This window comes from Bubalus kerabau, chromosome 21 (genome assembly GCF_029407905.1).
Source record: "Bubalus kerabau isolate K-KA32 ecotype Philippines breed swamp buffalo chromosome 21, PCC_UOA_SB_1v2, whole genome shotgun sequence".
Taxonomy (NCBI): domain Eukaryota; kingdom Metazoa; phylum Chordata; class Mammalia; order Artiodactyla; family Bovidae; genus Bubalus; species Bubalus kerabau.
Window position 1 is genome coordinate 26,493,004 of NC_073644.1, and position 21,539 is coordinate 26,514,542.

Here is a 21,539-nt window from a genome sequence, read left to right on the forward strand (position 1 = left end):
TCTCCTCACCCAGCCTATTGTTTTCTCTGTCCAAAAGTCTTATCTTGTCTGCCACAGAAGTTTTAATTAGCAGAATTACAGTGTTTGTATTTACAAACCAGATTAGACTAAAAAGGGCTATTTGAAAAAATAGAAATTTAAAAACCTTCAGCTTAATTCATTTTCAACTCCCGACCCTGAGCTGAATTATAATCAGTGCTTTGAATCACAGCCATAATTGTAATTTAAAGATAATCATTTTTAAGGAATACATTTGTTCCTTCTTGTCCTCTATGATCTATTTCACATAAGCTTATTTAGAAGCAAAAGAGGATTTGGTAGACATCAATTTTGTAACTGTTCATTTTAGAACAGTTAGAATTTTAGAGTTAGAATCAAAGAAACAAGAAAACAAAAACACAGTTGCCACTCTGATCTTTTATCCCTCTCTCACCCCTGTTGTGATCAGTGACCAATGTTCTGGTCAGTCTCCCTTGGTTTTACATCTTCCTCTGCATCCTCACATTCTGTCATCCTTGGTGACATTAACAGGAAATGGACTACCCACTCAGTGTCCTGGATGTCACTCTGATTCTTGACCTCCTTGTGCCCAGCGCTTCTTTCCCTTCCACCTAAGCCTCCAATATCGTGGTCACAGGCAGGCTCTTATCATGTGTCAGTGCCCTATCTCTAAAATTACAAATCCTAGTGGGGACTTTAACACTCTCCACTTTCATCAATGGACGTATCATCCAGACAGAAAATTAATAAGGAAACACAGGCCTTAAATGACACTTTAGACCAGATGAACTTTATATTTATAGAGCATTCCATCCAAAAACAGCTGACGACACATTCTTCTCAAGTGCACACAGAGCATTCTGCAGGATTGGCTGCATGCCAGGCCACAAGGTGAGCCTTGGTAAATTTAAGAAAGTTGAAATCACATTAAGCATCTTTTTTTATCACAATGCTATGCGATTAGAAATAAACTACAAGGAAAAAAACTATAAATACATAAACAGGTGGCAGCTAAACAATATGCTAGTAAACAACCAATGGATTATGAAAAAGTCAAAGAGGAAATTAAAAAATAATACCTAGAGACAAATGAAAATGAAATCTCAATGGTCCAAAACCTATAGGATACAGCAAAAGCACTTCTAAGAGGGACGTTTATAGCAATACAATCGTACCTCGACAAGAAAAATCTCCAACAACCTAACCTTACAGCTAAAACAACTAGAAAAAGAACAAAACAAAATCTAAAGTTAGTAGAAGGAAAGAAATCATGACGATCAGAGCAGAAATAGCTAGAGACAAAGAAAACAATTCCAAAGATCAATGAAATTAAAAGCTTTGAAAAAATGAAGAAAAATTGATTAGCCAGACTCATCAAGAAAAAAAGGGAGACTCAAATCAATAAAATTAGAAATGAAAAGGGAGAAATTACAACTGACTCCCCAGAAATATAAAGGATCATAAGAAACTTATCAGCATCTGTATGCCAATAAAATGGATAACCTGGAAGAAATGGACAAATTCTTAGAAAGGTATAGTCTCCCAAGACTGAACCAGGAAGAAATATAAAATATGAGCAGATCAATCACAAGTACTGAAATTGAAACTAATTTAAAAACTCCCAACAAATAAAAGTCCAGGACCTTATAGCTTCGCAAGCAATTTCTATCAAATACTTAGAGAAGAGTTAACACCCATCCTGAAACTTCCAAAACATTACAAAGGAAGGAAAACTTCTAAATTCAATTCTATGAGGCCACCATCACCCTGATACCAAAACCAAAGACAATATGAAAAAATTTACAGATCAGTATCACTGATGAACATAGACACAAAAATCCTCAATTAAATACTAGCAATCCAAATTCAACAATACATTAAAAAAAATCATACAACATGATCAAGTGGGATTCATCCCAGAGATGTAGATTTTTCAATATCTGCAAATCAATGTGATACACCACATCAAACTGAAGAATTAAAAACCATACGATTATCTCAATAAATGTAGTAAAAGCTTTTGGCAAGATTCAGCAACCATTTATGATAAAAAAAAAAACTCTCTAGAAAGTGGGCATAGAGGGGACATAACATAATAAAGACCATCAATGGCAAACCACAGCTAACTTTATACTCAGTGGTGAAAAACTGATAGCACTTCCTCTAAGATCAGGAACAAGAAAAGGATGACCACTCACCACTTTTATTCAACATGGTTTAGAAGTCCTAGTTACAGCAATCAAAGAAAAGGAAGCAAAGGGAATCCAAATGGGAAAAGAAGTTAAACTGTCACTGCAGATGGCATGATACTACATACAGGATCCTGAAGATGCTACCAGAAAATTACTAAAACTCATCAATAAATTTAGTAAAGTTGCAGGTTACAAAATTAATACAGAAACCTGTTGCATTTCTATGCACTAACAATGAGAGATCAGAAAGAGAAATTTGAGAAACAATTTCATTTACCATCACATCAAAAAGAATAAAATACCTATGAATAAGCTTATCTAAGTAAACAAAAGACCTGTAATCTGAAAACTATATGAGGATGATGAAAAAAATCAAAGAAGACACAAACAGATGAAAGATATACCCTGTCTGTGGATCGAAAGAATCAATGCTGTCAAAATGATTATACTACCCAATGTAATTTACAGATTTAATGCAATCCCTATCAAATTACCAATAGCATTTTCCACAGAACTACAACAAAAAATCTTAAAATTTGTATGGAGATGCAAAAGACTCCAAATAGTCAAAGCAATCTTGAGAAAGAAAAATGGAGCTAGAGGAATCAGGCTCCCTGACTTTAGACTTACACTACAAAGCTACAGTCATCAAATAATACAGTACTGGCACAAAAATAGGAATACAGATCAATAGAATAGGATAGAAAACCCAGAAACAAACCCATGCACCTATGATTGATCTGTGACAAAGGAGGTAAGACTATACCATGTCAGAAAGACAGTCTCTTCAACAAATGATGACAGGAAAACTGTACAGGTACACGTGAACACCAAACACAAAAATAAGCTCAAAATGGATTACAGACCTAATATGAGGCCAGACACTATAAAACTCCTAGAGGAAAATATAGGCAGAACACTCTGACATGAAGCACAACAATCTTCTTTCTGTCCATCTTCCAGAATAATGAAAATAAAACAAATGGGATCTACTTAAACTCCAAAGCTTTTGCACAGAAAAGGAAACAAAATGAAAAGCAACCCATAAATTGGCAGAAAACATTTGCAGATTATTTGACTAACAAAGGACTGGTCTAAAATTTACAAACAGCTCACGATGCTTAACACCGTCCAAACAAATAACTGAATCAATAAATGGGCAGAAGAGCTAAATCAACATTTCTCAAACAAGAAATACAAATGACCGAGAGGCACATAAAAGAGGTTCAACATAGCTAATTACTAGAGAAATGCAAATCAAAACTACAATATCACCTCACACCAGCCAGAATGGCTATCAGCAAAAAAAATCCACAAGCAATAAACACTGGAGAGTGTGTTGAGAGAAAAGAACCCTCTTACACTGTTGGTGGGAATATAAATTGGTATAGCCATTATTGAGAACAATATGGAGGTTCCTTAAAAACTAAAATGGAGTTGCTATATGACCCTGCAATACCTCTTCTGGGCATATATCTGGAGGAAAATATGATCTGAAAGGATACATGGACCCCAATGTTATTGCAGCACTGTTTACAACAGCCAAGACATGGAAACAATCAAAATGTCCATCAACAGAGGAATGGATAAAGATGTGGTGTATATACACAATGGAATATTAGTCATTCAAAAGAATGAAATAACGCCATTTGCAGCAACATGGACAGACCTAGAGATTATTATACTGAGTGAAGTTAAGTCAGACAGTAAAGGAGAAATATATGACATCCCGTATAGGTGAAATCTAAACTGAAATGATACAAATGAACTTATAAAAGCAACAGACTCACAGACTTAGAGGATGAACTTATTGTTGCCAGGGGGATGGACAGGGGGAAGGGATAGTTAGGGAGTTTGAGATGGACATGTACATACTGCTATCTTTAAAATGGATAACCAACAAGGACCTACCATATAACACAGGGAACTTTGCTCAGTGTTATGTGGCACCTTGGATGGGAGGGGAGTTTGGGGAGAATGGATATATGTATATGTATAGCTGAGTCCCTTTGCTGTCTACCTGAAACCATCACAACATGGTTAATCAGTTATATCCCAAGATGAAATACATTTTTTAGAAAATAAATAAGATTATAAATGCAAGTATCCCCACCCCCTCACAAATTTCCTCTCTTTTCAAAAAGTCACCACCCACTATTTACCCCACCCAATATTCTTATCCCAAACTACAGCCTTGACTTGAACTTGGAACTTCCAGGTCCTTGACCTCTTTCCTTGTTTCCAAACCTCCATACTTTGCCTTTTATATTATGTGGCTAAGAACCCCATCAGAGATCATTTGAATACATTTTTGCCAATAGTTTAAAAACTCAATTCACTGGCCCATCATCTTTTTTTGTCATAGCTGTTGAGTAAAACCCCGACCCTAGATGAACATAGATATAATTTCTTTTGTGATTGCATCAGTGAAGCCAGGAGCTTGCAGAGCAAGTCACATTTAAGGGAATACTAGCTTCTCAACAAATTCATGAATGCTGGTTTCAAAGGGCACTCAAAACTGCAAAGATAAACATTTATATTACGAGCTCACTTTCCTCTTCTCCACGATGACTATTTTCAAAACTTTTCATAGTTAAAAAAATCCAGCTTCCATATTTATATATTGATTCTCATTCTCTCTATACCTATCCCCATTTCTCTCTTCAGTTTTCCAATTCTGTCTCCAATTCCCTAATGGAATGCAGGTACTTTTTTAATCATACTTGTCATAGTTATAAACTGTGTGTTCATAGTTATAAACAATGTGTTCATTCATAGCATCAATGAACACATTGATGCTCATTACAAATTATATGAATTATGAGAAGAGATCAAGGTACAGGAGTTGGAGCCTGGAGGGTACACCTCTCTCCATGAACACACCAAAAATGCATCTATATGTTGACCAGTTCTCACTGAAAACTGGACCAACAGAAGGATTCCTGCACAACAAAGGCTGTAGGAAAGATCCATACAAAATTGATCAGAAATAAAAGAAAAGTGATCAGATCAGGACCTGGATCCTGGAAGAGGACTCAGGGGGAAAAGGAGGTTAGATGATTGGAGAGCCTCTCTGGTGAGTGAGCAGTTTCAGTCACATATGTGCCCCAGATCTGGGGTTTGACACAGGGAAGATGAGCACTCCTAGCTGGTTAGAGCACCTGTGAGACTAGAAGCAGGGCTGTGAGAAGTCTAGACTCTGCTTGTGAGGAGCACATGCCCACCCTTGCTTGCTTCCTAAGCAAGAAAACTGCATTCTCAGCAGAGAACTGGGTGGTGGCTGGCTGGCTAGCTTCTCACGGTTGTCCTGGTGCACGTCCCAGCCTGAGCCCAGTGAATGCTCCAACCCTGCTGGTTTCACTGTGTAGCTCCACACTGGGGTTTGCAGTGCCAAGGCCAAGGCGAGACATCACAGAGACCTGAGGCACAGAGGTGGCTCACACCCAAACTGGCATCTGAGCAGGACAGGAGCAACCATTGTTGGTGCTCACACAGGCCGAGCAGCCAAAGCAGTCCAGGTCTCAGAGCAGGGCCGGATGGCCACAGCCCACACCCCAACCCATACCAAGAGCCCCCTGAGGCCCCTGTAGAGCAGCTCCACACCAGGGCAAGGGTGCCAGGGCTGCGAGAGGGAAGAGACGCACCTAAGGAGAGCAGAGCCAGCTCACACCAGTCTCAGGACCTCTGCTCTAGCAATGCAGGACTGGACCCTGCCCAGAGAGGGCAGTCCAGCCACTGAGCAGAGGGCAATCCTTGGCTCACACTTGTTTCTGACTCTGGCCGCTCCAGCTCCAGCTCCATGCCCCACCAAGGTGAGAGCTGACAGCGCATCATAAGGAAAGACATGACTTGTGTTCACATCAAATTCAGCTCTCTCACCAAAGCCACTGGGCACACGCAGGCTGTACAGGGGTGCTCCCACATAAGGATACCCCTTTAACAGTAACAGATAAGCATTCCCCTATTTTCATAGAGACAGTGAATGTTAAGCACAATGAGAAGAGCAAGGAATTCATCTTATTTGAAAGGACAAGAAAAAAACCCTGAAACAACTAATAAAACAAATAATTTATCAGGAAATAATTCAAAACATTGTTTCCTACCACAGTGGCAGGAAGCTAGAAATCAATCACAGGAAGAAAAAATAGGAAAAGCACAAACGCACAGAGAATAAATACCATGCTACTAAAAAAAAATAGGTCGAAAATGAAATCAAAGATGAAATCACAAAATACCTCAAGGTAAGTGAAAATGGAAACACAACTTATCAAAGTATATTGGACACAGCAAAACCAGTTCTAAGAGGGACACTTGCAGCAGTATCGGTCTACCCCAAGAAATAAAAATCTCTAACAACCTAACCTACCATCTAAAGAAATTAAAAAAGAAGAAAGCCCAAAGTCAGCAGAAGCAAAAATAGTGAACATAAGAAAGGAAATAAAATTGAGATTAAACAACAATAGAATGAGTCCATGAAACAAAGAGATGGGTTGTTTTTTTTAAAAAGACTTTTAAAAATGATAAACCTTTAGCTAGGCTTTTCAAGGAGAAAAGAGAACTCAAAATAAGAAATGAAAGAGGATAAATAACCACAGATACCACAGAGATACAAATAATTATAGGAGAATATCAAGAACAGTTATATATCAAAAAAACTGAACAGACTAGAAGAAATAGTCAAATATCTAGAAAAGCAAACAACATGCCAAACCTGGATCAGAAAGAAATAGACAATCTGAGCAGACCAATCACCGGTACTGAAATCGAATTTGTAATTTAAATGCTCCCAGCCAAAAAATGTCCAGGACTGGACTGCTTCACAGGGGAATTCTACCAAATGTATAAAGAAGAGCTAAAACCTTTTTCTCTCAAACTGTTCCAAGAGACTGTAGAGGATGGAATACTCCCAAATTCAGACCATTCCCCTGATAGCTAAACCAGACAAAGACACTACAAAAAAAGAAAATTACATGCCAATATATGTGATATATAAAGATGCACAAATACTCCACAAAACACTAGCAAACCAAGTTCAACAGTTTACCAAAAGGATCACACACCATGACCAAGAGGGATTTCTTCCAGGGATGCAAACTTGACTCAGTATTCACAAAATCAATTTGATACACCACACTGGAAAGATAAAATCATGAGAATTAAAAAGGGTAAAAAGCATATAAACATGTCAATAAACACAGATAAAGCCAAAAATTCAACATCCACTCATGATTAAAAACTCTCAAACTTGGTATAGAGGATCATATCCCAACATAATAAAGTCCATTTAGGACAAACCCACAGCTAACATCACAGTCAACAGTGAAAAGCTGAACCCTTTCTTCTAAAATCAGAAAGACAAGGATTCCCACTTTCTCTATTTGTATTTAATGTAGTCCGTAAGTCCTAGCCACAGAAATCAGATAAATAAAAAATGTCCAAATTAGAAGGGAAAACTAAAACTGCCACTATTTGAAGATGACATGATCCTATATATGAAAAATTCCTAATTGCCACCAGAAAACTATTAGAGTTAATAAATGAACTCAGTAAAGTTGCAGGATACAAGATTAATATATAGAAATCACTGTATATAGTAATAATGAACTATCAGAAAGAGGAAGCAAGAAAATGATCACTCTTATAATGTATCAAAAAGAATATTTAAGAATAAACTTAACCAAGAAGACAAAAGATCTATATTCTGAAAACTATAAAATCTTGATGAAGGAATTTGAAAATGACACAAGGAAATGTGAAGATATCCCATGTTCTTGTATTGAATTTAAATTGCTAAAATACCCATACTATCGAAAGAAATCTACAGGTTCAATGCATCTCTATCAAAACACCCATGGCATTTTTCACAGAAAAAAAAAAATCCTAAAATTTATATGGAAGCACAAAGACCCCAGATTCCCAAACCAAACTTGAGAAAAGAAAGAGGTTTGCTCCCTAAATTCAGACTGTACCAAAAATTATATTAATCAAAATAGCATGGCACTGATAAACAAAAACACAACAGACCCATTGACCAATGGAACAAAATAGAGAATCCAGAATCCATGCACTTAAAGTCAATAAATCTACAACAAAGGAGGCAAGAATATGCAATGGAGAAATACAATCTCTTTAGTAAGTGGTGCTAAGAACCTTGCCAGCTGCATGTTAAAAAAAATAAAAATAAAAAATAAAGGACATTTCCTCATACCACATACAAAAATAAATTCAAAAAACAACTAAAGTCCTAAATGTAAAACCTGAGACCATAAAATTCCTGGAAAAAGAACATAGGCAGAACACTCTGTAGTAATATTTTTTTAATGTCTCCTAAGGCAAAATAAATAAAAGTGAAAGAAAAGCTAAAACAAATAGGACTTAATTAAACTCACAAACTTTTGTGAAGCAAACGAAGCCATTAATAAAAGGGCCTAAGAAACGGGAGAAATGGGAACCTAAGAAATGGGAGAAAAATATTTGGAAATTATATGACCTATAAAGTGTTTGTACCCAAAATATAAAAACAGCTCATACAACTCAATATCAAAAACAAACAAAAAAACTAATTAAAAAAAACAGGCAGAGGCTCTAAATAGACCTTTTTCCAAAGAAAACATACAGATGGGCAACAGGCACAAGAAAAGATGCTCAACATTGTTAATCAGAGAAATACAGATCAAAACAACAATGAGAAAACACCTCACACCTGTTAGAACAGCTATCATCAAAAAGGCCACAAGTAACAGTTGCTGGTGAGGATGTGGAGAAAAAGGAACCCTCCTACACTGTGGAGGGAATGTAAATTGGTGCAGCCACAATGGAAAAGAGTGTGGAGCCTCCTCCAAAAACTCATAATAGAGCCACCACATGATCCAGCAGTCCCACTCCTGGGTATACACCCAGAGAAAATGAAGAAACGAATTCTAAAGGAAACATGCTTCCCAATGCTCATTCATTATAATAGCCAAGATATGGAAGCAATATAAGTGTGCATCAACAGATGGATGTATAAAGAAGTCATGATACATACATAATGGAATAATATTCAGACAAAAAAGAAGGAAATTCTACCATTTGCAACAACATAGATGGACCTATAAAATACACTTAGTGAAATAAGTTAGAAAGATATATATATATATATATATACTGTTATCAGTTATGTGTGAAATCTAAAATAAAACAAATGAGTTTTATTAATAACAAAACTGAAACAGACTCACTGGTATAGAGAACAAACTACAGGTTAGCAGTGACGAGAGGGAAGGAGGGGAGGAGCAAGCTAGATTCAAACAACCATGTATCTAGTAAATAAGCAACAGGATACATTGTACAGCATAGGGAAATATAGCCATTATTTTGTAATAATTTTAAATACAGTATGGAATTCCCTGGTGACTCAAATGGTAAAGAATCTGCCTGCAATGCAGAGCGTGTTCGACCCCTGGGTTGGGAAGATCCCCTGGAGAAGGGAACGGCAACCCACTCCAGTATTCTTGTCTAGAGAATTTCATGGACAGAGGAGCCTGGCAGACTGCTGTCCATAAGGTCCCAAAGAGTCAGACACAACTAAGCAACTAACATTTTCACTTTAAATCTAGTATAATCTATAAAAATATTGAATTACTGTGTTGTACATCTGAGTGACTAAACAACAATATCTGAAATTAAAATATTGTAAATCAACTTCAATAACAATTATATGAATTATTATAAACTACATTCTATTATATGAATAATTTATAATCATTCTGTGAGAATTTTTATAATAAAAATCTACTCATTAGATTGTGAGGGCAAGGCCACACACAACTGTTTACCATTCCATCTCTACCAACTGTTGTAGCACCTGACAATAGGAAATATTCCAAAAATTTATATTGGTAGAATAAACAAAACATACACTTCATTAAACACATTAAATCACTTAAAAATAGCTTTACATTATCTGCATGCCAAGAGTTGTGCTCATACTTAACTGTCTTCTGTATATGTCTAGTATTTGTATGGAGTGCAATTCCCCTTTAGCACATTCTTTGGGTGAATAGTTTTGAATTGTCACTGCATTCATGTACTTTTTAATTGTCAGTTATTTTTTTCCATCTCTTGCCTTGTACTGAGAAAATACCAAAAAGTACATTTTTACCTTGACTAAATTCTACATGTATGATTTTAAACATTTTTTGGCCATTGATATATGTTATGCACTGTGCTCATTGCTGGGAAGTGACTTGAGATGGATGCAAAGTAAGACATAAGATCTACCACCTAGGACTTCCCTAGTGGTCTAGTGGTTAGAAATCCACCTGCCAGTGAAGGAGACATGGGTTCGATCACCGGTCTGGGAAGGTTTTCCATGCCAGAGGGCAACAAAGCCTGCGCACTACAACTACTATAAACAACTGAAGTTTGTGCACCCTCGAACCTGTGCTTTACAAGAGAAGTCACAGCAATGAGAAGCCTGAGCACAGAAACAAGTCCCAGAGCAGCACAAACAAAGCAAACAGAACCCTACCACCTGGTATCACAATCTTGTGATATGGTTCAAATTTTACAAAGTTTTCATTGTTAGGATTAGCTTTCCACTCCAATAACTTAAAACACAAAATAACAGACGTTCAAAGAAGATAGAAATACATTATCTTCTCATTAAATGCAAGCAGTACATAACTATGGGAGTTCCCTGATGAAGATTCCAGTCTCTTCTCCTCACAGCCTCCCTACGGCAGCTACTGTTCCAGCCACTGCATCGACATTCCTAATGGTAACAAGAAAGGGACAAGGGCACACTTCTCTCCTTTTATGACATTACATGGATCTTTAAAACATCAATTCTATTCGTTGTTCTTTGATAAAACTTAGCCACAAAGCTGCTCTTGGTTGCAGTGGTGGTTGGGAAATGGACCATTTAAAAATTTACAAGTTCTAAGCCTGAGGGAGAAGGTGGGAATGGATCCAGGAAGAATTCTTTACCACAGCAAGAAATTCTGAAAAAAAAAAAAAAAAAAAAAGGCATGATCAGTAATAAACTAGATGTATAAACAAATGTAATGAGTGAACATAGCAGAGAGAAAGCGATTCTTACTGACTTGAGACCTAGTTCTCAATATGTGAAAAATATATAAATAGAAAAAAAAGTCAAGGAGGGAGAAATCAAGGTATGAAGTCCAAAAAATATTGAGTAGTGAGGGGAGGCATGAGGAGTCCAGAGTGGTCAGATCATGGGGATAGAAAGTAATGGAAATATAAGGATGAAAAGGTGGATTAAGATACTGAAAGAGCTATGAACGACAGACTGAACACATTTGGTATTGATCAACATTCAAGAAACTTTAACTATTTGTTATTTTATTCCTGTTTAGCTATTAAAAATTTTTTTAAGTCATTCCTCCATTAAATCTGGAGCTCTGTAACCAGTACTTTAGATGCTAAATCTTGCAGCTAGTGGAGATTGGGGCTTTGCTAGTGTCCCAGGTAAGAGAAGGCAATGACAACCCACTCCAGTACTCTTGCCTGGAAAATCCCATGGATGGAGGAGCCTGGTGGGCTGCAGTCCACAGGGTTGCGAACAGTCGGACACGACTGAGCGACTTCACTTCACTTTTCACTTTCATGTATTGGAGAAGGAAATGGCAACCCACTCCAGTGCTCTTGCCTGGAGAATCCCATGGACAGAGGAGCCTGTTAGGCTACAGTCTATGGTGTCGCAAGAGTTGGACATAACTACTAAACTACTAACTACTACAGGCATAATACCCCAAATCATCGTTACTTTATAACAGAAAGGAAGTCTTAGAATAGAAATGTTATTACTACTCTGGCTCATGCTCTCTGGTTGAGATTACATCCCTCAGAGGCACAGATACCAGTGAGAACCTGTGTAATAAATCTGAATGTGCTCTTAAGATGAACTAACTTCTTAAACAGAGCCATTGATTTCCCCACATCAATTCAGACCCAAGAGCCCCCAGCCTCTCCAGCCAGAGGAGGACCATGCCCCCTATTCTCTAGGTATTGGTAGCAGAAGAGGGCGGAATTGCAGGGAGAGGGTAAGATCAACAGCTGTTCCTTGTCAGCTGAGAAGGTCCACTTGGGAAGCAGACATCTGAGCAAGGGCTCGGGTTCAAGCATCATCATGATGACTGACATGTGTTTTTAGGAGAGCAGTGGGGATGAGGTGTTTCTTCCTGGTGCATGAATATCTGGAACCGGGGTTTTTGTTGTGGCTCTGTCATTGGGGTGAGTTCAGACTGGAAAGGAGAAGGCAATGGCACCCCACTCCAGTACTCTTGCCTGGAAAATTCCATGGACGGAGGATCCTGGTAGGCTGCAGTCCATGGGGTCACAAAGAGTCAGACATGACTGAGCGACTTCACTTTCACTTTTTCACTTTCATGCATTGGAGAAGGAAATGGCAACCCACTCCAGTGTTCTTGCCTGAAGAATACCAGGGACAGGGGAGCCTGGTGGGCTGCCATCTATGGGGTCACACAGAGTCGGACACGACTGAAGTGACTTAGCAGCAGACTGGAAAAGTGTAAACAGAACACTCATGCCTCTGATATCCATGGTGCCAGTCATTTTTTCAGTCCTTGTAATTACAACACATGACTAATGCCAGCTTCACTTTCTGACTCATTCTGTAATGAAGACATTTGACCATATTTTGCCCTGATTTGTGGAAATGGTGTGAAGTCACCTGACATCTGGAACAGCTTTACTGCGTTACCCAAGAGAGAAAGATGATGCTGTTATAGGAACGGTAAAAAGCTTTGTTTATAAGGAACAGCGGGACAGAGACATTTCCAGCATGGAGAATGGAAGGCCACTGAGATGTGCATCATGTAAACGAGGTCCGTCCATGAGGAAATTGGATTTTTTCATTTTATTTTTTATATGCAGTGGAAATTTTCAGTGTTCAATGAAATCCTGAGCCTGGCTTTTAAAAATTAATTTAAACACATACATTTCTTATCAAGCTTTCTGATGAGAAGGTACTTCTCTACCAGGAGAGGGGTCCAGGTATAACCCAGCTTTCACCAGGCTGCATCACCCTGTGGGTATGAGAGGTCATATTAAGATCATGCTAAGCCAATAGCTGCCTCACCCTAGGACCTCACTGACCACCCCCAGGTGCCTCACTTGTTTCTGGGGACCCCAGTATGTCTCCCATGTGCTCATGGAATGGACAGTTTCCATTATACATCCCAATTTCACATGCTGGCTGGCACTCATTCTCTGAGACAGCAGCATTTCCACGCTCTGTGGCAAGTTCTGCCAGCTGGAATATGCAGAATATTCCAGTGCAAAGGGTGGGCACTTCTTTGCCTTCATTCTCCATTGTCCCAGATCCATGCTACATTCCACATAGAATTAGGAGTCTGGGGTTCTCCACAACTTCTGCGGCACTATTTTTGTGCAACGGAAGCAACACAATGTATACCAAAATGTCCTTGTTAAAAATAGGAAGCAACCTAAGTGCCCATCAACGAAGAAGATGTTGTCTATATATATTTACATACCTATATATACATATATATATAATGAAATATTGCTCAGCCATAAAAAATGAAATCTTGCCACTTGTGATAATATTGATGGGCCTATAGAATATTATGCTAAGTGACATGAGAGAAAGACAAATACTGTATGATTTCATTTATATGTGAAATCTTAAAAAAAGTGATTAAACGTAATAAAGCAGGAGCAGAGTTAATAAATACAGAAAACAAAGAAGTGGGTTTCAGAGGGGAGGGAATATAGGGAAGAAAGAGGTGAAGGAGATTAAGTACAAAACAAGTGTCAGCTGCAAAATAAATGTCACATATGAAATACAGTGTGGGGAATACAGTCCATAACTGTAATATCCTTTGCATGGTGGCTTGTCCTACATTGTGGTAACAGGACTAACATGGTGTTGTAGGTCAATTATACTTTTAAAACAAACAAACCCCTTGAAACAAACAAACAAACAAACCCCTTGAAAGACAGATCAGGTTAGTGGGTACCAGAGCCGGCGGTGGGGGGAGGGGAATCAGATGAAAGCAGTCATAAAAAACTATCTTTCAGTTATAAGATAAACAAATACTAGGGATATAATGTCCAATACGATATTAACCCAGCTGTATGTCACATGCGGATGCTGTTGAGAGTAAATCCTAAAAGTCCTCATCACAAGGAAGAATACTTTTTAAATTTTGTATATCTATATGAGGCCATGAATGTTCAATAAGCTTATAGTGATAATCATTCCATGATGGAAGTCAACTCATCATACTGTACACCATAAACTTACAGAGCTGTATGTCAATTATATCTCAATGAAACTGGAAAAAAATAAATTTACCTTTTCTGATTTCACTATCAGAAAAAAATAAAGAGTGACAGTCACCCAGGGTTCTTCTCCTAGAGCTCCAGCAACCAGGAGGACTTATACGATAGCCTCTTATAATGAGCCCCGCACAGAGTTATTTCCTATGTCTTGAGTTCAACTTTCCAATGATCTCAGTATTTTCACCTATTGCATCAGAATTATGTCAGATTCTGCCTGAGGGTTCAGGGGTAAAAAATCTACACAGTAATCTGGGCTGCAAACCATCATAGCTTACATCTAATATTTCATGCCCTTCTACTACACACAAGCGAAAAAAAAAAGAACCCTCATCTCTCCCCACCACACCCCAGCTCTTGCCAAGAACTCTCACACTTTCCTTCCACCTACTAACCAGCTAAAAATGATTTAAGAAAAATTCACACAACTCAGTAACATTAGGGTAATGCAAATTAAAACCACATGGGATACCATAACATGCCAATTCTAATTTCAAAATAACTAAAATTGTAGGGAGGGGGAGCTAAAATACCACGTTCTGGTGAGGACGTGAAACAACCAGAATTCTCATACACTGCTGGTGGGAAAGCAGAATGGTACAGCTACTCGAGACAATTTGGTGGTTTTGGATAATGTTAAGCACCCCACTCCAGTGTTCTTGCCTGGAGAATCCCAGGGACGGGGGAGCCTGGTGGGCTGCCGTTTATGGGGTCACACAGAGTCAGACACGACTGAAGTGACTTAGCAGCAGCAAGCACACATTACCATAGGAGGCAGCAACCCCATTCCCAGGTATTTGACCAAAGAGAACAAAAATTTACATTCACTCCCAAACCCATGTGTGAATATCCATTGAAGCTTTATTCATAATTGCCAAAATCTGGAAACCCGTATGCATAAATTCAAGAATGGATAAACTCTCAGCAGTATATGAACAGAATACACTCAGCATTAAAAAGCACCATATTATTGGTTCCCAAGACAACATGGGTGGCTCTTAAATGCATTTTGCTAAGTAAAAGAAGCCAGATCCAAAAGGCTGCATATTGTATGATTCCCTTCATGTGACACAGAGAACTTTAAGGATGAAAACAAAAGTTTTACAACTAGGTTGTCAGGGATCAGGGGTTCGAGTTGACTGTGCAGAGGCAGCTCATAGAATTTTAATAGGGTAATAGAACTCTTCTATATCATATATTCGTCAAACCCATAGAAAATGACTTTAACCACATATACTTTTTAATAGAAATTTTAGTTCTTCATGAGAGCAACTTGGAAATTGCCACTCTGACCTAATGATGAGTAAAAATCTGACCAGACTGAAAAACCAACAATTCTTGGGTTCCTAAGCATGGTTTGCAAAAGAGACTGATGAGGCTACAGAGAAAAACAACTTACCTGGGCAGAGACCAAGGAGCAGAATCCACGGTAGGAACCAGCACCGGAGAAGGAGAACCAGTTCTGAGACTGGTGAATTGCAGGAGGCTCAGAGTAGACGAGTCTGAGAGTCACAAAATCCAGAGGGACCGAGTCAGAGGGGCCCCTTGCAACATGTGACATTCACTCCAGGAGCTCAACCACATTCCCACAGCATGTAGCTGAGAAAAATCTCCTTGGACATCGGAGAAGGGAGCAGTACAGGAGCCATTTTGAAATAAGCCAGAGCAGGCTGTTCTTAAATAGCCTCCCATCAGGAGAAACTAATTAACCACAGCCTAACAAAGGAAAATACCCAATTCCAGCCCACTCAAGACCACCTGCTTCCCTGTCCCAAAGAAGGGGGAGGGATAAACTGAGAAACACTTGTGAAGCTCCCAATCCATAGGCACAAACTCAAGGCTTTTTGGCAGCAGGGACCAGTTTCACGGAAGTTAGTTTTTCCACGGACGGGGCAGAGGGGTAGGTTTTGGGATGGTTCAAATACATTACATTTATTGTGCACTTTATTTCTACTATTGTATCAGCTCCATCTCAGATCAGTAGGCATTAGATCCTGGAAGTTGGGCTGCTGCTGCTGCTAAGTCGCTTCAGTCGTGTCCGATGCTGTGCGACCCCATGGACAGCAGCCCACCAGGCTCTCCCATCCCTGGGATTCTCCAGGCAAGAACACTGGAGTGGGTTGCCATTTCCTTCTCCAATACACAAAAGTGAAAAGTGAAAGTGAACTCACTCAGTCGTGTCTGACTCTTCGCGACCCCATGGACTGCAGCATACCAGGCTCCTCCATCCATGGGATTTTCCAGGCAAGAGTACTGGAGTGGGTTGCCATTGCCTTCTCTGGGAAGTTGGGCACCCCTGCCCTAAAACACTGAGACAGAATCATGGGACTTGGAATATTTCCCTTTCCCTCCCTCACCTCAAAACCACATCATTAAAAGCTTATTTATAACAGTTTCATATACATTATACATCGAGTCCAGCTACTAAGAAAATATTATGTTGTACCAAAAGGCTAAAATCACAATTTGGAGAGACAAGAGTAGCATCAGGATTAGACATGGCCAGGATGTTGGGATTATCAGATTGGGAATTTTTTTATAATTGTGATTAGTATTCTAAGGGCTCTAAAGGATAAAATATAGACAACATGCAAAAACAGATGCACAATATAAGCAGAGCAATAGCAATCCTAAGAAAAAAATGAAAGCAAAAATAATTGCTTATGAGCTATATGGGCTTACCTGGTGGCTCAGACAGTAAAGAATCCTCCTGCAATGCAGGAGACCTGGGTCCGATCTTTGGGTTGGGAAGATCCCCTGGAGAAGAGAATGGCAACCCACTCCAGTATTCTTGTCTAAAGAATCCCATGGACAGAGGTGCCCTGTGGGCTACAGTCCCACCGGGATAATTATTGATTGTTAAAATTAAATAAAAATCAATAATAGGTAATTAGGTAATCTTAAAATATGGGCTGCTTACAATGAACTTCTAAATAACACATAGATCAAAGATGATATTTCAAGAAAAACATTTCTGAAAATGAAGCCACAATTCATCAAAATTTATAAGATGCAATAAAAGCAATGCTTAGAGGGAAATTTATAGCATTGAATGTATACATTCAAAAAGAAGAAAGATCCAAAGTTAATCATCTACGTTTCTACCTTAAGAAAGTAGATTAAGAACAGCAAATTAAATCCAAAGGAAGCAAAAGAAAAGAAATAATAAGAATTAATGCAGAGAATTCCCTGCCAGTCCAGTGGATAGGACTTGGCACTTTCACTACCAAGGCCAGGTTTGATCCCTGGTCAGGGAATTAACATCCTGCAAGCCAGGTGGCATGGTTGGAAAAAAAGAATTAATACAAAAGTGATGAAATTGATATGAATAGAGAAATCCAGCAATATCAAAAGCTGGTTCTTTGTAAAATGAATAAGCCTTTAGGAAGGCTAAGAACAAAGAGAGGATACAAATTACAACACCAATAATACTAATACCAAAAAGAGAACATATCACTTCTGATCGTATGGAAATTCAAAGGATAATGAACGAATACTATGATCAACTCTGCAACTGCAAATCTGATAATCCAGATAAAATGGATCAATTCCTTGAAAGACACAAGCTGCCAAAACTCACACAAGAAGAAATAATCTGAATAGGTCTATATCTTTTAAAGAAATTTATATAATACTTAATAATAATATGATTGCACTAAGGGAATGGTGAAGAAAAGAACTAACCTACTAATGTAGGAAAACAATAATTTTATCAGATGCAGATAGGCTAAAGACAGAAAGATTTGTATAAGGCTATTGTACTTTAGTTATTTAGCATCTTGTTTCTTATAGGGATATGAGTTAAAAATTCTGAAGATATTTTATGTGTTTACTAGGGTTGTTCAAATAGGCAAATATATTGCTAGATAATGAGAGCCAGGCTTCTCCCTGTTGTAGAAAGAAGTTAAAAATAAGAAAGAGGAGGGAAAAATAAAAAGGGAAAGACTAGAGGGAATCATGTTCTACTAAGACTGGAAATCAAAGGTATCATTTTTTTACAACCATATAGATACAGAAAGGAATACAGATGTCTTTGCACACATAGACTAGATACATACATATATTCCAACCTCTGTTCGATGAGATTTAGAAGTAATGACAATCTACTAGCAATGAACATGTCTAGGAGCCAAGACCTTGGTTTATAAATATTGTTTTCAAAAAAAAACAACTAGGGCTCTTTAGAAAAGTGGTTGATTCCAGAGATGAAGCAAGAAAAATCTGATGAGACTGGGGCATTGTGTAGTACTTGAAAGTAAATAACTTATCAGACAGGATGTGGACATGATGAACAGCACAGGAGCCAATCCAAAAGAGCTCCCAGTGGCCAAAGTTGGAGCGATTTAAGCAAACACTAAATAACTATAATATCAGATTATAACACACAAAATAAGTACCCAAAAGTCTCTACTGACAAATATAAATCAGTGGATAAATTATGAATGTATGGAAAAGAATTCTTTCCAGAATTTTCATTAATTAGTGTTGAAAGAATAAGAGAAAATCACCATTAGAATGCCCCAGTGATAATTTTGTTCCAGACAAGATCCACCAATGAGGCAAAATTTGAAAAGAAAGAATATTTGTATTGTGGCTTCCCTGATGGCTCAACTGGTAAAGAACCTGCGGGAAATGTAGACCTGGATTCCATCCCTGGGTCGGGAAGATCCTCTGGTCAAGGAATGGCAACCCACTCCAATAATCTTCCCTGGGAAATCCCATGGACAGAGGAGCCCAGCAGGCTACAGTTCATGGGGTTGCAAGAGTCAGACATGACTTAGCAAGTAAATCACCACCAAATGGGGAAGCGTGAGGTATGATACAACCTTGATCTAGGGATCAAGGTTAACATCACTACTGATAAGCCATTTCAAACTCATATGCCCTGTGGTGTGATGAAGCACTGAGAAAGTTACATCACCTGTGTGGTATTCCTGCCAAAAATGGATGACTTGAATATAATCATCAGAAAACATCAAACTCATATTGAGATACATTCTATTAAAGACTGACCAATATTCTTCAATATGCAGGAAAAATTGAGAGATAGTCACTGATTCGAGACAACTAAGTAGATATAACAACTAAGTGGAGTATGAGATTGGATACTGGGAAAGAAAAAGTATGTTACTGAATAAACTGGTGAATCCAAATTAAGACTTTAGTTAACAGCATTATACCAACGTTCACTTCTTAGTTTTGATAGCTGTACTATAGTTATGTAAGATAACATCAGGGAAAACTGGTTGAAGAATAAACTGGAACTCTGCATTATTTTGTAACTTTAAGTCTAGAATTATTTCAAAATATAAAGTTAAAAAAATCTTTTTTAAAATATGAGTATTCATGGAAAATATGGGCCCAATGAATAAACCCCAAAAATATGCTATACCCCAGCTCAATCTCAAAGACATACAATGTATTACCAAAATAAACATATTACAACTGTATTACAGTTGTACAGGAAATGACATCCTGCCTCACAGCATGAAGACGTATGTTTCATATTTGTGTAACTGAAGGCTAATTCCTGGAGTTTCCTTAACACGAAAGAAAAATCTGCCCCAAATGTATGTTAAAAGTGCTATTTCTAGAAAAGAGATGAACCGCTAGCAACTTGTAAATGACAGTTTGTTTTCCAAGTCTTCTCATCAAGTTTCCAAATCTTCATGTGTGGATTTCTCCAGGGCAACCTGTTAATAATATGAGGCTTCACTATATGCTGTGTATATTGTGTCCAAAAAAGACTGTTTTCTGTGTGGGTAAGTATAGAGCCTTATGATATCTCTGCAATAAAAATGAGATTTTACAAGTGCCAAAGCCTCCATTTCAAAACTTGAATAGGATGATACTTAACAAAATTCACCTAGCTAAATTGAGGGCAATAAAATTTCAATCAAGAATATTCTCTGACTTTGGACTCACCTCATTTCATTTGATTGTGAATAGAATAGATTTCCTTTCTCAATAATCCCTTGCCTTCTAATACTTGATTATTCTTAGAGAGGCAGCAAGGGCCAATGACCATATTTGGTCCATGATAGCTGTTGTTTTTACATTAAGGATCATTTTTTTTTTCACTGCCAGTTCAAGTTGGAAACATGCTTATCAACAGTTTACTGGAACAATCAATCAAGACGTTTCCTTCCTTGGTGTTCAGTTTATCCCAGGCAGCCTCATCCCTTTTTCTGTTTGAAATAATGTGTCTTATGGTTTCAACACAGTACTAGAGACTGAATCGGAGATTTGGAGCACACTATACATTTGGAGCAAGCAGAAGAATATAAGAATGTGGACGTGTTTGTTATTCTGTTTTCCACCATTCTGGAACCATTTCTCCCTTTTCTGCCTTATTCTGTGCAGACTTGGGGGGATCCAGTAATTTCTGGCTTTCATGTGGGTTTGGCTAATATGGGTCACGGGAAGAGATCAAAAGGTAGGAAGAGAGGTCATGGTATTTTCTGTTGTCTTTCTACCTGCCTTATAACACTTCTGACAGTGATTGCATTCTCTGTGTTCGAGATGTGAATTTGCCTTCACTTTCCCATGTGCTACTGCCAAACTATCATACTTGGAAAGGCTGAATGCATTATTTATTGCCATAACAACCCACACGATATCATCTTTGACCTTGGGATATTTTATAGCAAAAGAAGTTTAACAGTATAATTGCCTTGAATTTTACTTGTCTTACCATGGACCCCATCATTCAGAAGCAGGTAGTGTTTGGGGGGCAAGTTCTGGAGATATTCTTTTTCAGGTGGAGAAAATTCCTTCCTAGTCCTAATTTGCTGAGAATTTTCAATATAATAGGTGCTGAATTTTTTAACTTTTTCCCTTTAACTCTTGATATAATCATTTGACTTTTCTTTTTAGACTGTTGATATAGGGCTTCAATCATGTCCGACTCTGCACGACCCCATGGATGGCAGCCCACCAGGCTCTCCCATCCCTGGGCTTCTCCAGGCAAGAACACTGGAGTGGGTTGCCATTGCCTTCTCCAATGCAGGAAAGTGAAAA